The following is a 16,284-nucleotide window of genomic DNA, read 5'->3' as shown; positions in this document are numbered from 1 at the left end:
CCTCCATGACCTCAGTACCCTTTTCTCCATGCCTACTCCCTCTCCTCTTGTTGGTTGGATCCCATGTCCAGAATTGCTGGTGTATTACCATCTACCTTCCTTTCCACTGCACTAAACCAGGCTCTACTAGCTTATACAATTTCTATTTATCAGTATACAGGAAGGTCAACTTTAGGAACTTGATAAGAAATCCTTCTTTTCTTCCCATTGAAGGCTTGGGAACTTTATGTGGGAGAGTAGACAACGTCAAAATACCTGTTCAGACAAGCTTTTGGCTTCATTCTGGATTATGGCTATATTTTTGAAACCCACAGCCTAAGCAAGTGGGACAGGCTTGGGCACTTAATCTATGATAGAAGGCCCTCTTCAAGCCAAATGTAGGACTCTCCAAATCCTTACACTGGGAGAGGGAGCCAAGCTTTCACTGGGGAAAACACCATCTCCATGTCAAACAAGAAGATCACCAGAATTCACCTCTAAACTTCCTGGGCACCAACCCACGGTGCTCTCCTCACCCACAGGCAAGTAGGCATTTCCTACTCAGCCCAGCCATAACCCTAGCATTCTAGACCATGACAGAGTCACCAGGCTGATCCCACGCCCTCCGACAGAGGCAGAAGCTGAGGGCCAGAGACTTACTCAGTGTCAGACGACTCCTATAAACTGTGCTAGCCTAATCCCCTGCCCTTTTATGAAAACTTGATGACTCCTCTTGGGAAACCCAATATTCACTGGGAGTTATCCTGACCAGCAACTATGGAAGACTACTCTTGGCAAAATCCTCCTTCCTTCCTGACTTTTCTAAGACAGATCCACAAACTTTAATATTCACAAATGGCCTTAAAGAGCCAGTCTAACATCTCCCCCAAATTATTGTGACAGAAAGAGAGAAAGAGAGAGAGAGAAAGAAAGAAAGAAAGAGAGAGAGAAAATGAGGGATGGAGGAAGGGAAGAAGAAAGGGAAAAAAAGGAAAGAAGGAAAAAAGAAAGGAAGGAGGAAGGGAGGAAGGAACTCTTTGTCAGCAAGTGCCAGAAATGCTGGATTATTCCAAGTTAAAGAGGTGTTTTACTTATAACTTCTTGAAGCCTTTAATATGGTAAGAGTGTACCGTGATGTCCTGATAGAGAAATAAGTTTGCCAACTTAATTTGTAACACATATCCTTTTTATTTTCTCCATTGAGAAGCACACATGTTTGATGTTCTATGAAGCATACTTCAGGATATACTAATGTAGTCCAGTATTCTTAAGATCCCATTTGCAATGTTGAGAAAGCTGAAATGACTTAATGCCTTGCAGTGTGCATTTAAAAGACGGAGGCATGACGATCCATGAGAAAAATAGAAAATATGAGATCACAGTCCTAAAAGTTGAAAAAGTACTTTTTAACTGCTGCAGCAAAACATTCTTAGAGGGAATTGGTAGGAAAGACAATGAACATCAGCTCTGAAGAGGAAGAGGATGAGGATGAAAACAAAGATAATGAAGATAACGTGGAGGACGGAGCTGGTCCACCCAAAGAATAAGAGGAAGAGAAGGAGGAGGAAGAGAGTAAGGAGAATGATGGCAAGATGAAGCAAACTCAGAACTGGGAAAGGAAGCAGACAAAATAGATCTCTCATACTCAAAGAAAGAAGAATTTCAGGATGCATATTATGATGACTATGTTGACAGGGAGAGAGGAGAAGACAAAGAAGAAGGTCTTCAAGGGAAAGAGAAAAAAAATTTGAAGGATGAAAAAGAGAAAAAGACGGCTACATCATTTTAAAACCACATCCCTTAACGCAATACAATGGTCATTAGTTATTTCTATAGAAAGTAAGTAATATGTTACATTTCATAGGAAGAATGTATTTTACTATTTTCACATTGTCTTCATTCAAAATAAGCTTTATCTACAGTAATCAAAACAGTATGGTACTGGCACAAAAACAGAAATATAGATCAGTGGAACACGATAGAAAGTCCAGGGATAAGCCCACAAACCTACGGTCACCTAATCTATGACAAAGGAGGCAAGAATATACAATGGAGAAAAGACAGTTTCTTCAAAAAGCGGTGCTGGGGAAACAGGAGACCTACACGTAAAAAAATGAAATTAGAACACTCCCTGACACCATATACAAAAATAAACTCAAAATGGATTAAAGACCTAAAATGCAAGGCTAGATACTATAAAACTCTTAGAGGAAAACATAGGCAGAACACTCTCTGACATAAATTGCAGCAAGATCTTTTTTTGGTCCACCTCCTAGAGTAATGAAAATAGAAACAAAAATAAACAAATGGGACCTAATTAAACTTAAAATATTTGCAAATGAAGCAACTGACAAAGGATTAATCTCCCAAAATATACTAACAGTTCATGCAGCTCAATATCAAAAAAAGAAACAACCCAATCAAAAAATGGGTGGAACACCTAAGCAGACATTTCTCCAAAGATATATGGATGGACAACAAACACATGAAAAGATGCTTACATCACTAATTAGAGAGATGCAAATCAAAACTACAATGAGGTATCACCTCACACCAGTCAGAATGGCCATCATCAAAAAATCTGGAGAGGGCCTTGAGAGAAGGCAACCCTCCTACAGTGTTGGTGGGAATGTAAATTGCTGCAGCCATTATGGAGAACAGTATGAAGGTTCCTTAAAAAACTAAAAATAGAGCTACCATATGATCCAGTAATCCCACTCCTGGTCATATATCTGGAGAAAACCATAATTTGAAAAGATACATGCACCCCAATGTTCATTGCAGCACTATTTACAATAGCCAGGACATGGAAACAACCTAAATGTCCATCAACAGAGGAATCTATCAAGAAGATGTGGTACATATATACAGTGGAATATTACTCAGCTGTAAAAAAGAATGAAATAATGCCATTTGCAGCAACATGAATGGACCTAGAGATTGTCATACTGAGTGAAGTAAGTCAGATAGAGAAAGACAAATATCATATGATATTGCTTACATGTGGAATCTTAAAAAAGGGTACAAATGAACTTATCCACAGAACAGAGTTACAGATGTAGAAAATAAAATTATGGTTACAAGGGGGTAAGGAGCAGGGTAGGGATAAATTGGAAGATTGGGATTGACATATATACACTACTGTATATATCGTAAAATAAATAACTAATAAGGACCTACAGTATAGCACAGGGAACTCTACTCAATACTCTTGTAATGGCCTATATGGGAAAAGAATCTAAAAAAGAGTGGATATATGTATATGTATAACAGATTCACTTTGCTGTACAGCAGAAACTAACACAACATTTTAAATCAACTCTACTCCAATAAAAATTTTAAAAATAAAAAAAATGTTTTAAATTTAAAAATAAGCTTTATTAATCTGTCCTTATAAGTAGAGAAAAATTTTCATTGATCTCATTGTCAAATTCCCTGGAAATTTATTGTCTTAATTTTTCTCATTATCTTTTTCTTGTTGGTTATTATTAGCCATCAATTAAAACATGACTTATTTTACACAGGTTTAATACGGTACATTTTTTCATAATGTTTTAAACTTATTTTTAAAATAACAGAAGTTGCTATACTATGAAAAGGCAACAGATTTTCCTTTTGAATGGAATGTTGATTATTCTCAAAAGTGACCCAGAGATCTCTAGATTGAAAGCTCTTAGGTTTTTGTTTGCTTTTTTTGTAAGAGTTTTTAATTTTTTAAAAATTTGTTTGTGTTTAACTGTTTTGTCACATGAGTAAGTTTGGAGAGTAGAAGTAAAGAAACAAAGATTCTATTCAGCCACATAGTGCATGGATTTTAACACTTGTATGACAGTACACAGTCACACATATATATATATATATATATATACACACATATATATATGCATCTTATATACACAGATAGATAGATAGATAGATATATGCATACACACACACACATATATAGAGTTAAATTCCTCATGAATCTCTTCTTAAAACTTTGAAGTTATTACTTTTTGTGCAACCATGTTCTTTTCAGCTTTATTAGGGTATAATTGACAATTCAAGCTCATGTATATGTAAGGTGTACAACTTAATGATTTGATATACAGACACATTGTGAAATAATCACCACAATCAAGCTAAATAACATACCCATCATGTCACATAATTGTCATCCTTTTCCTGTGTGGTGAGAACACTTAAGACCTACCCTCTCAGCAAATGTCAAGTGCACAATACAGTATTGTTAACCACAGGCACAGTGTTGTACATTAGATCTCCAGAACTTACTCATCTTGCACAGCTGAAACTTTGTACACCTTGACCAATGTCTCCCCATTTCTCCTTACCAACAACCCCTGGCAACCACCATTTTATTCTCTGCTATGTTCATTAAGGATATCAGCCTGTAGTTTTGTTTCCTTTTAGTGTCTTTGTCTGGTTTTGGTATAAGAGTGATGATAGTCTCATAAAATTAGTTTGGAAGTATTCCCTCTTCTTCAATTTCTTGGAAGAATTTAAGAAGGACTGGTATTAATTCTCTTTGAATGTTTGGTAGAATTCACCCATGAAGCCATTTGATCCTGGGTTTTTTGGTGTTGGAAGGTTTTAGATTACTGATAAAATCACCGTATTTGTTGTTGGTCTGTTCAGGCTTTCCATTTCTTCTTGGTTGAGTTTTGATACATTGTATGTTTCTAGGAACTTATCCATTTCTTCTAGGTTATCCAGTTTGTTGGCTTATATTTGTTCATAATAGTCTCTTAAGATCCTTTTTATTTTTACTGAGGCATCCATTGTAATGTCTCTCTTTCATTCTTGATTTTATTTGAGTCTTCGCTCTCTTTTTTTTTTTTCTTAGTCTAGCTAAGGATTTGTCCATTTTGTTTCTTTAAAAAAAGAAACTCTTAGTTTGCTGATTTCTTTTCTATTTTTTATTCTATATATAATTTATTACTGCTCGATTTTTTCCTTTTGCTAAATTTTGGTCTCAGTTTGTTCTTCTTTTTTTCTGGTTCCTTGAGGTTAAAGTTAGGTTGTTTATTTGAGATCTTTCTCTTTTTTTAATGTAGATGATGTCTTATCACTATAAACTCTCAGTACTGCTTGTGCTGCATCTCATACCACTTCCAGAATAATGGGCCAAAATGACTGTCTGACCATGGCTCACACTCACTCCAGAAACACTGAGGGATCTCTGCTGTCAACTGAATAGAATTAATTCCTTAGAAAGGCATTTAAGCCTCTCGTGAGCTCATCCCTTAACTTATATTCTCAAGCTTAATTTCAAATACTTCCCATCCCACAGCCTCACCACAACTTAACCCTTCACCATCTCTGAACGTACCCCATAAGGTTCCACTTGGTACTTTGCTTGCTTGTTCCTCAGCCAGCAACACCCTTCACCTGCTTGCTCCCCCTCACTCCCAATCCCACATCTAAATTATGCCTTTTACTGTTAATAATCTTTCAACTATCAGACCAAATGCCACTATCTCCACTCTGAAGGGATAGGAACACCTTGGAGTGAATTGAAAAAATAGCAACAAAGATGGAGAGGGGCTTTAAAAACATGGCTTTTGAGGATAGTTTGAAGAAACTGGGATATTTACCATGGAGGAGAGAATATTTAATGATGAGGGGCTGTTGTGGGAAAGTAGATTAAACTCACTGCTGCTGTTGCTGCCCAGACCCAAGAACAAACACTAGGGCCAAAGTTTTGGAATTAGAAGGAAACATTTTAGGCCAAAACAATTAGGAAATATTCCATGAGTCAAAGTTGTGAAAAAGGAAATTAAAAATATCTATCATTTTTTAATATATTCTCTGTGCTGGAGGCTGTGCTGTTTGATCACACTTAAGTTTCTTAACAAGTCTGAGAGCTAAGTATTATGATCTCCACTTTACAGACAGGAAAACTGAGGTTTAGAGAGCTTAAGTAACTTGCCCAAGATATCATTGGTAGAGCAGCAACCGAACCTAGTTCTGCCTGACTTCAGAGCCTGGAACAGAGCAGAAGCCTGCAGCACACCCCCCATCACCCAAGTTCCAAGGTTCCTCCATGTCCCCTGCCTCTTGTTTGTAGAAAAGCTGAACTCTCCCAGGCTTCCCTGAGTCACAAAAGAGCAGGCTCAAGCAGTTAATGATTAGGACAACAGAGTCACAGATTCAATATCTGATCCACATTCCTGAGTCATTTGACAGATACTATAGCTGTCACCAGAGGGAAAAAGTTACCTGCATGATGACCAGACTGCAGCCGTGACATAAGCTGCTCCATCTTGTGCGGTACTGAATCTATGGCTAGCACAATTCCAAGAACTAGCCTTAAGAGAATGGGATTAACACTGTTGCTCAGAATAATCCATATTTTTGTGGGCATCAAAATAATTGTAGTTTGTTCCGCCCGTATATGTAAACGGGCAACTCAAACTGTCAGCAAAGGGCTTCCCTGGTGGCGCAGTGGTTGAGAATCCGCCTGCCAATGCAGGGGACACGGGTTCGAGCCCTGGTCTGGGAAGATCCCACATGCCGTGGAGCAACTGGGCCCGTGAGCCACAATTACTGAGCCTGTGCTCCGCAACAAGAGAGGCCGCGATAGTGAGAGGCCCGCGCACCGCAATGAAGAGTGGTCCCCACTTGCCGCAACTAGAGAAAGCCCTCGCACAGAAATGAAGACCCAACACAGCCATATAAATAAATACATAAATAAATAAATAAAATAAAATAAATAAAATAAAATTTCTAAAAAAAAAAAAAAAAAAAAAACTGTCAGCCAAAGAGATGTGACAGACCCATGTCCACATCTTCCACACTAAGAATACAGCACCCTATGTCAGCATGAAGAAGTACAGAAGACGGACCTTCGTTCCTAATTCCATAGAAATCGAATGATGTTCTGGGAAGTGGGGATTGGTAAGCAGCTTCTGGCGGGAAAGAACTCTCTGCAGGAGACTCCTTTTCTCTTGTCACTTTAGCAAAGCTATATTTGTAACTAAACAAACCTGGCACCCCCATGCTCTACTCTTCTCTGGCGCAAGCACACCTTTCAAATCTTTTGATCACACAATACCTTGCCTAACTGATTCTTTCTACAGCTCAAGGAAGTAGAAATGAAGAAAAAGTAATTAACAGATGACCAGATCTCTTCCCTAGCTTCCCCTTCAGTAATCTCAAGAACAAACTGTGTGATCCAACTGTGTGAATGAGAAAGCATCTAAATAAAGATCACAAGAAGTTGACGAGCTTGCACGCAGTGAGGGATGGTGACAACTCCGATGCCCTATCTCAGTGATGAACTGAGATTACTTCCCTCTTTCCCTTTAAAAACGTTCATGGCTGGACAGACTCTTGGGGGTTGGTTTTTGGGAACACTGAGTCTGCCTTCTCCCCAGATTTCTGGTTTTCTGATTAAAAGCAATGTTTTCCCTTTCTACTAACACTTGCCTCTCGGGTATTGATTTTCGAGCTTCTAGCAGCCGGACCTGAGTTCAGCAACAAGCCAATGCCATGGAGCCACCACTATGCTGTCTGAAGAGGTAGTGAATGCCCATCTCTAGAAGTGTAAAAGCAGTCTGGAGGCACACTTGGGGGAACAATAGCATGAGGCTCTAAGCAGCTGAGGAGCTGAATGCAACCTTTGAGAATAATTCCAACCCTGACTTTAGCCTTCCCAATCACATGAACCTTTAAATTTTAAATAGTTCTATAATATGATAAATTCGACAGGACATTTAAGATGCAAGCAGCAGAATTAGCAAGAGCAGAATATGATTTCTCTCTGTCTCCTCTCTATGCCAAGATTATGACTTCATCATACTCTGCTTTATATTAATGTTGTTTATATTTCATGTACTTCTGAAATGGAGTGGGGCTGTCAACACCTGTGTTTCACAGACAAGGAAACCAGCTCTGAGACATGCTTGTTCTCATGGAATCTACTTCCTTGATTCTCTCACAGCGTGTAATGAGGCTTATCACCACCACTCCACTGGCACTCCTACAAGTGACCAAAGACCTAGCTGCTATAGTTATAAAATATCACAATCCTTGTCTTCCTTGATCTCTGAGCCACATCCAACACAGCAGAACGGTACCCCCTTCCGTTAAGCCTCTCTTCCCTTAGCTTCTGTAGTATCTAAATATCCTCTTTTTTCCTTCTTTATTTCTGACAGCTTTTTCTAAATTTCTCCTACGGGGCCTTCTTGCTTTGTGGGGTCCTTACGTGACGATATTTCTCAAGTTCCTGTGTAAGTGCTCATCTAATTCTATCCACTATCCTTGAATAGTCTCATCTATCCCCATGGGTTTATTTTTCAGTGATGACTCTATCTTATGCGAAGTCCTCTCTTCTGAGTATAGGTCAGAAAATATTTGTTGATAAATGAGTAAATGCAGGAATTAATAAATAAGTTTATGAGAAGTAACCAGGTTCCCACATTTCAGACTAGAAACAAGTAAAATGCATTCTTATCACTGGTTTTGTTCAAGTCTAAGCTCTCCCTTACTAGTAGCATGACACTGGATTAGTGAATTAAAAGGCCTACACCTTAGTTTGTTTTACTTTGTCATTGTCGCTGTTAATTTTTTTCTTTTTAATAATTTACAAAATGAGGATAATTATACCCACTCTGACCTACATTTCAGGTAGGGTAATTGTGAGGAATGCATGAGTTCTCACATGGGAGAGGGCCTTAGGAATAGGAATTAATCTTACTAAACTGTATTGAACTCTTCTATCAAGAAAGGCAGATAGCAGGATGACTAGTAGTGTGCAAGACAGACGTTTGGCTTTGTTCTGTTTATCCCAAGGCTCTGGGGAAATACTGATGGTACCTGTTCACAGCTCAGCCATTAACAGCTTGGTAAAGGAAGGCTATGAAGGATACATTGTGGTGGCCAGATTAACTCCAGCCCTAGACGTCCCCAACACACACCTACCTGTAATGTATGGTAATGGCTCAGAACGTGAGCCCGGCCCAAACCTCAACCAAAGTGCCTGGTCTCAAAGACTGAGGGAATACAAAGCAACTAGAGAAATCACCTCTTCAGTCATCATAGAATGCCAAGACTAGAAGGCATTTTATTCTAGTCATTATCCCATTCAACATTTTCATTGGAAAAACAGAAACTTGGGCCCAGAGAGGGGAAAAACAAGTTAGCTGCATAGCTGGAGTACAAACGTAAGCCACCACCCCACTATACATTCCAGCCTCTCCGACTACCTCCACCATCCACAAGGCTATTATAATATTTGTTTCTTTTTCTTGATTTGGATATAACTTACTTACAGTAAAACATTAAGGTATAATTTACACGTGGTTTAAATTTACCCTTTTTAACATGAAGTTCTGTGAGTTGTACCAAACAAAAAAAATTATAACTAAAACCTTCCTCATGGCATAAAATGTCCATCACCCTGAAAATTCCCTCATGCCCATTTATAGTGCTATTAGAAATGATATATTTTAATTTCAACTTCTATTTGTTCTTTGCAAGCACAGAAACATCCAATTGACTTTTGTACCTTAGTCCTGTGTCCTGCAATCTTATTAAATTCACTTATCAGTTCTAATAGCATTTTTGTAGTTTATTTAGGATTCTATACATAGTCATGTCCTCGAATAGAAACAGTTTTATTTCTTCCTTTCCAATCAGTATGCCTTTTAACTCTTTTTCTTGCTGTACTGCACTGGTAAGGACTTCCAGTGCAACATCAAAAAGACGTAATGACAGAGTATATCTGTATTTTGTTCCTGATCTAAGGGGGAAACCATTCATCTTTCAATATTAAACATGAAGTTAGCTGTGGATATTTTATAGATACCCTTTATCAAGTTGAGGAATTTCCCTTTTATTCTTGGTTTGTTGAGAGGTATATGCATATAATGAGTATGGAATTTTGTTAAATGATTTTTATATCTATCGAGATGATTACATGGGTTTTCTTCTTTAATCGAGCCACATGATAAATTGCATTTATTGATTTTCAAATTGCATTCCAGTTATAAGCCTAACTTACTTGATCTGCTAGTACTTTCTTTGGGGTTTTTATGTTTATGTTTCTGAGGGATATTGATCTGTAATTTTCTTGTCTTGTAGTTTCATTTTCTGATTTTGGTAGCAGGGCAATATTGATCTCAAAATGAGAGGGCCAATAAGCACAATGAAAGATGCTTAGTATTAAGCTATTAAGGAAATGCATATCAAAATCAAAATTATGTACTACTTTGCACCTACTAGGATGGCTAGAATCAAAAAGACAATAACAAGGGTTGGTTAGGAAATGGAAAAACTCATACATTGCTAGTGAGAATGTAAAATAGTGTAGCTGTTTTGGAAGAGTATGGCGATTCCTCAAAGATTAAACACACAGTTAGCATATGACCCAGCAGTTCCACTCCTACCTATGTATATACTTATGAGAAATAAAAACATACATCCATTTAAGCACTTGTACAAGAATATTCATAGCAGCATTATCCATAATAGCCAAATAGTGGAAACAATCCATATTTCTATCAACTGATGAATGGACAAATAAAATTCAGTACATCCATACTTTGAATATTATTTGGTAATAAAAATGAATGAAGTGTGATACAGGCTACAACGTAACTGAACCTTGAAAACGTTACGCTAGTGAAAGAAGCTTGGCACAAAAGGCCACATATTGTATGGTTACATTTATATGAAATGTCCATTACAGGCAAATCTATAGAGACCAAAAGCAGATTAATGACTGCCTAGGGCTGGAGGCGGAAGGATTAGGGAGAGATGAGGAGTGGTTACTAACAGGTATAGGTTTCTTTGGGGGGGCAATGAAAAAATGATAAAATTGGTATGACAACTCCATTAATACACTAAAAAAGATTGAACTGTGCACTTTAAGTGGCTGATTTGTATGGTATGTGAAATATATCTCAATAAATCTCTTAAAACAATTAGTGGGGAACAGTTCCCTCCTCTTCTACATGCTGAATGAGTGTTCTGTAGATCCATTATTATTTGTTCCCTGATAGAATTTACTAGTGAAATTATCTTATCCTGGAGTTTCTTCTACTGGAAAGTTTTAAATTATGAATTTCATTCTTTAATAGATATGAAACTATTCAAATTAGCAATTTATTCATGAATGACCTTCTTCAGTTTGTGTCAAGGAATGTATCCATTTCATCTAAGTTATATCTATGGGCCTAGAGTCGTTCATATTATTTCTTATTATTTTTAATAACTCTACAGTCTATAATGATATCCCCTCTCCAATCCTGATATTGGTAATTTGTGTCTTTAATTTCTCTGTCTCTCTGATTGGCAAGTGTGCCCAGATATTTATCAATTTTATTGTATTTTTCAAAGGGCCAGATTCTGGTTTTACTGATTTTTCTCTTTCTCAATTTAATTGATTCATGTTCTTATCATTATAGTTATTTCTTCCATTTGAGTTTATCTTGAACTTTTTCTAGTTTCTTAAGGTAGAAGGTGAAGTCATTGATTTTCTTCTCTTTTAATATAGGTCTTTAACGCTGTAAATTCACTGCTAAGCTCTGCATTAGCTGCTCTCATAAATTTTCATATATATATTTTTTAATTTTTATTGGAATATAGTTGATTTACAATGTTTAGTTTCAGGTGTACAGCAAAGTGAATCAGTTATACATATACATATATCCACTCTTTTTTTTTTAGATTCTTTCTCCATATAGGCCATTACAGAGTATTGAGTAGAGATCCCTTTGCTATACAGCAGGTTCTTATCAGTTATCTATTTTATATATAGTAGTGTATATATGTCAGTCCCAATCTCCCAATTTATCCCTCCCCCTTTATCCGCTAGTAACCATATGTTTGTTTTCTACATCCGTGACTCCTGTTCTGTAAATAAGTTCATTTGTACCCCTTTTTTTAAGATTCCACATATAAGCAATATCATATGATATTTGTCTTTCTCTGTCTGACTTACTTCACTCAGTATGACAATATCTAAGTCCATCCATGTTGCTGCAAATGGCATTATTTTGTTCTTTTTTATGGCTGAGCAATATTCTATTGTATATATGTACCACATCTTCTTTATCCATTCCTCCATTGATGGACATTTAGCTTGCTTCCATGTCCTGGCTATTCTAAATCGTTTTTTAATCCAATTCAAAATATGTTTCAGTATCTCTTGGGGCATCCTCTTTGATCCATGGATTATTTAAGACTTTTAAAATTTAATTTCCAAATATTTAAGAACTTTTGACATACCTGATTTTTTGATTTCTAGTTTGATTCCATTATAGTAAAAAATACACTTTGTGTTATTTCAATTCTCTTAAATGTGTGAGGCTTATTTAATGATCCAATAAAGTCTATCTTGAACAATGTTTCCTTTACAAACAAAAAAATGTGTATTCCACTGTATGAGGCAGCATATTTTATAATGTAATTTAGGTCAATTTGGTTAATAGTGGTATTCACGTTTTTTGCATCTTTCCTGATTTTCTATCTTGTTCTATCGACCACTGAGAGACTAGTTTTGAAGCCTTTATCTGTAATTGTGGACTTGTTTATTTATCCTTTGTCGTCTGTCAGTTTTTGCTACATAGATTTTGAGGCTCAATTGTAAGCTGCATACACATACAAGATTGTTATATATTCTTAAGGAATTGATTCCTTTATGATTATGTAATGACTCTGTCTCTGGTAATATTCCTTGATCTGAATACTACATTTTCTGATATTAATATAACCACTCCAGGTTTCTTTTGATTAGCGTTTGATGATATATGTTTTTGCATTCACTTATTCTCACCTATGTCTTTATATTTAAAGTGAGTTTCTGTATACAGTGTAGTCTGACAATCTCTGTCTTATTTTTGATGGGTTTATATTGTTTACATTTAATATAATTATTAATATGGTTGTGTTAAAATCTACAGTGTTGTGAGATGTTTTCTTTTGATCCCATCTATTCATTCTTTTCCCCTACTTTTTGCCTACTTTTAGATTAAATGAGTATTTTTTATGGATCTATTTTTATCTCCATTATTATCATTATTATTATTTTGGCTACATCGGGTCTTCGTTGCAGCATGTGGGACCTTCGTTGCGACATGTGGGATCTTTTGTTGCAGTGCGCGGGCTCTTCATTGCAGCCCATGGGCTTCTCTCTAGTTGTGGTGTAAGGGTTTTCTCTTTCTAGTTGTGGTGTGTGGGCTCCAGAGTGTGTGGGCTCTGTAGTTGTGGCGCACGAGCTCCAGAGCGCATGGGCTCTGTAGTTTGTGGCACATGGGCTCGCTAGTTGAGGCGCATGGACTCAGTAGTTGTGGTACGCAGGCTTAGTTGCCCTGCAGCATGTGGGATCTCAGTTCCCTGACCAGGGATCGAACCTGGGCCCCCTGCATTGGGAGCGTGGAGTCTTACTCACTGGACCACCAGGGAAGTCCCTATCTTCATTATTGACTCAGTAGACATGCCTCCTTTAATTAATCACAGTTTTTCTTCTATTTATAGTTCTCAATTTATAGTTTGACAATTTGTAGTTTTCAAATCAATTCTGTATCCACTACCTCATTTGATACCAGAAAAGCCTTGTGATTTAAGTATTATTATACCCTGATCTGGCAAAGATAAATTATATATGACTGGCATAGAAATTTTTACACTGTGAATTTAGTGCTAGGGTCTTCATAATTTGGGGAAAGTCACTATTTCCATGTGATTAATTTATGCTTAATTTTTTGCTAACTCCACATCATTCCATCCCGTGTGCCAAAGGCATGACCAAGTACCTCTTCTGGAATGTTGCCTCTACCCTCGGCTGTAGCTCTAGCTGCTAGAAAAACAAAAGCCACTAGACTCTTAACTAACCTTCCTTGTTTATACCTGGTCTGTTAGTCTGAGTTTTGGCTCTCATTCCAGTGGGGCTCATGAATCACCTCTGCCACTGACTCCAAACGTCCATTTACACATTTAATGAGCATCCACTGAACACTCATTGCATTTATTCATCACTGTCTACTTGCGAGTCATGGCTGTGGGCGAATGGTATTTGAGGACAAATAAGGCATGGCCCACACTTGAGGAATTGGAGCTTAATGAAGGTGTCAGAAATAAAACAATAACTTATGATTCAACGCAATACATACTGCAATAGAGGTGTGTGCAGCGTGGGCCCACAGCAGAAGTGATGAATTCTGGCATGGATTAGGTCAGGGATGTGACCATGATGTTTTTCTGAAGGATGTAATATTTGAAGTTGAGTTTGTGTGGGTTGGATAATCCATGCAAAACTAACAGGGTGATAGAATAAGAAACAGTCTGGAGGTATGCCTAGTAAAGTAGGAGGGGAAGTCATGTGCTCAGAGAGTGGTGGGAAGTTATAATGCAAATAGTAACATGTATTAGACCCACACTGTGCTGAGCTTTTTGTAGCATGATCTCATTTATGCTATAAAAATTTTATGAGGCTGCCACTCTTGTTATTTTCATAATGAAGAAGGAGAACTGAAGTTAGAAGAGTATCACCAACTTGCCAAATCACACTGTAAAGGACTGGGAGGATATTGTACTATATAACAATGAGAATACAAATACTGACCCTTCATAGTGGACCGGATATAAACAAACAGAATGAGCATTCCAGTACATGCCAGGCAAATACTAACCCTGATGAAATCAGGAATGGAATCCAGGCCATCAAACTGTAGACCCTGTGCTCTAAGACTTATTCTATACCACAACTAAGATAAAACTGGAACTATTGATTGAGAATAAAACATGAAGGGCTTTAGGTATACACAGTAAGGAGGCATGGAAATTATTAGAGATGGGAAATGACAGAAGCTGTAAACATAATTATGTTTGAGAAAGATTAAATGACAGCAATGTTTAGGAGATGGGGGAGACATACATCAGGAAGACTAGACTACTATTGCAATAGTCAAGACAATGGCCCAAACTATGACACTTATTGTGGAAAAGAAGAGAATTTGATAAAGCTGAAGGCTATTTGAGTGGAGAATTGATAGGACTTTGTGAGCAAATAGGTTCTGTGGTGAAAAAAGAGTTAAAGAAAATTTGTACTTCAGGTAATTGGATGGATGGCAATATGCTTATCTAAGATTGGAACAGGGAAACATGAGCAGGGGAGAAGCTGACTCTGAGCTCTAATACGTAGTGATTTGTGATTTTTACTCCCCCCAGTGTTCTCTGTTTCCTCTTCTCCCTTTCTCTCTCTCTATTATCTCTTCCTAGCATGTTCATTAATTAAAACAAATTTCAAGATTCAGTTAGCTCACTTTAATTTTCACTTCTAATATCAAAACTCAGGAATTTGAGGGGTCATTCTTAGAAATATGGTCAGTCTTCCATGCCTCTGTGCCTTTGCAGATGCCATTCCTCCCACCAAGGAGTCTTCTCTATACCTTGCTTGCATAGTGAACACCTACAAACCCACTTTTCCAGGCTCCAAACAAATGATACCCCCATGATTTCCTCCCCAGGCAATGTTACCACTCCCTGATAGTCTTCCATAGGAATCTGTTCATACCTCCATCAGTGTTTCTTACATTTATATTGCAATTGTTTGGTTACTTGTTCACCTCCTCAACAAAGGCGAGGTCAGGGACTGGTGTTTTGCATTTTTTTTGTCCCTGTTGCCTAGCAGAGCACCTGGCAAACAGTGAAAGCTCAAGATGTATCCACTGAATAAGAAATTAATGAATTGATGGGTGGCATGAGGATTAAATAAGTTATAACGTATGTGTAGAAAGGTGATTAGGGTGACAAAGAGTATAGCCACTCCTCAGCATATGGATACCATGGGAACGGGAGCTCTTCCTGCAGCCACGTGCATCCCTTCCAGGGCTGGTCTGAAACTTTAGGTAGAGTGAACCAAGGACAAGAGAGGGGCTAATGATTTTCTTATGAGGAATACAGGTGTGAAATATGCCCCAGATGTGATATTAAAGAGGAACTGTGGCTTTTCAGTAACTTCCACTTTCCATATATGATTTTAACTTCTCACATACTACGTTTTAATCATTTCTTTGATCCCCCCCTCAGTCCTTTCCTTTACTCTCTGATCTGAGGTTCAAAGTAAGAAAACACTGATGAGGGCCTCTCCAGGAAGGGTTGCCAGATTCAGCAAACAAAACTACAGGATGCCCAGTTAAATTTAAATTTCAGCTAACCAACAAAATTTCTTTTAGTAAAGTATGTCCTGTGAAATGTTTGGGACATACTTATACTTAAAAAATTACTCACTGATGATCTGAAATTCAAATTTCATGATGCATCACTGTATTTAATTCTGTAGCCTTAGCTCCAGTTCACTTT

General features: G+C 37.5%; 1 pseudogene; it reads right to left on the bottom strand.

Moving 5' to 3' along the window:
* LOC137758934 (eukaryotic translation initiation factor 3 subunit E pseudogene) overlaps positions 1-8,532 on the bottom strand; it is a 28,874-nt pseudogene extending 20,342 nt beyond the window's left edge.
* Positions 8,533-16,284: the final 7,752 nt, after the last annotated feature.

Source organism: Eschrichtius robustus, chromosome 2 (assembly GCF_028021215.1).
Source record: "Eschrichtius robustus isolate mEscRob2 chromosome 2, mEscRob2.pri, whole genome shotgun sequence".
NCBI classification, from domain to species: Eukaryota; Metazoa; Chordata; class Mammalia; order Artiodactyla; family Eschrichtiidae; genus Eschrichtius; species Eschrichtius robustus.
This window is presented reverse-complemented; position numbering and strand designations above follow the sequence as displayed.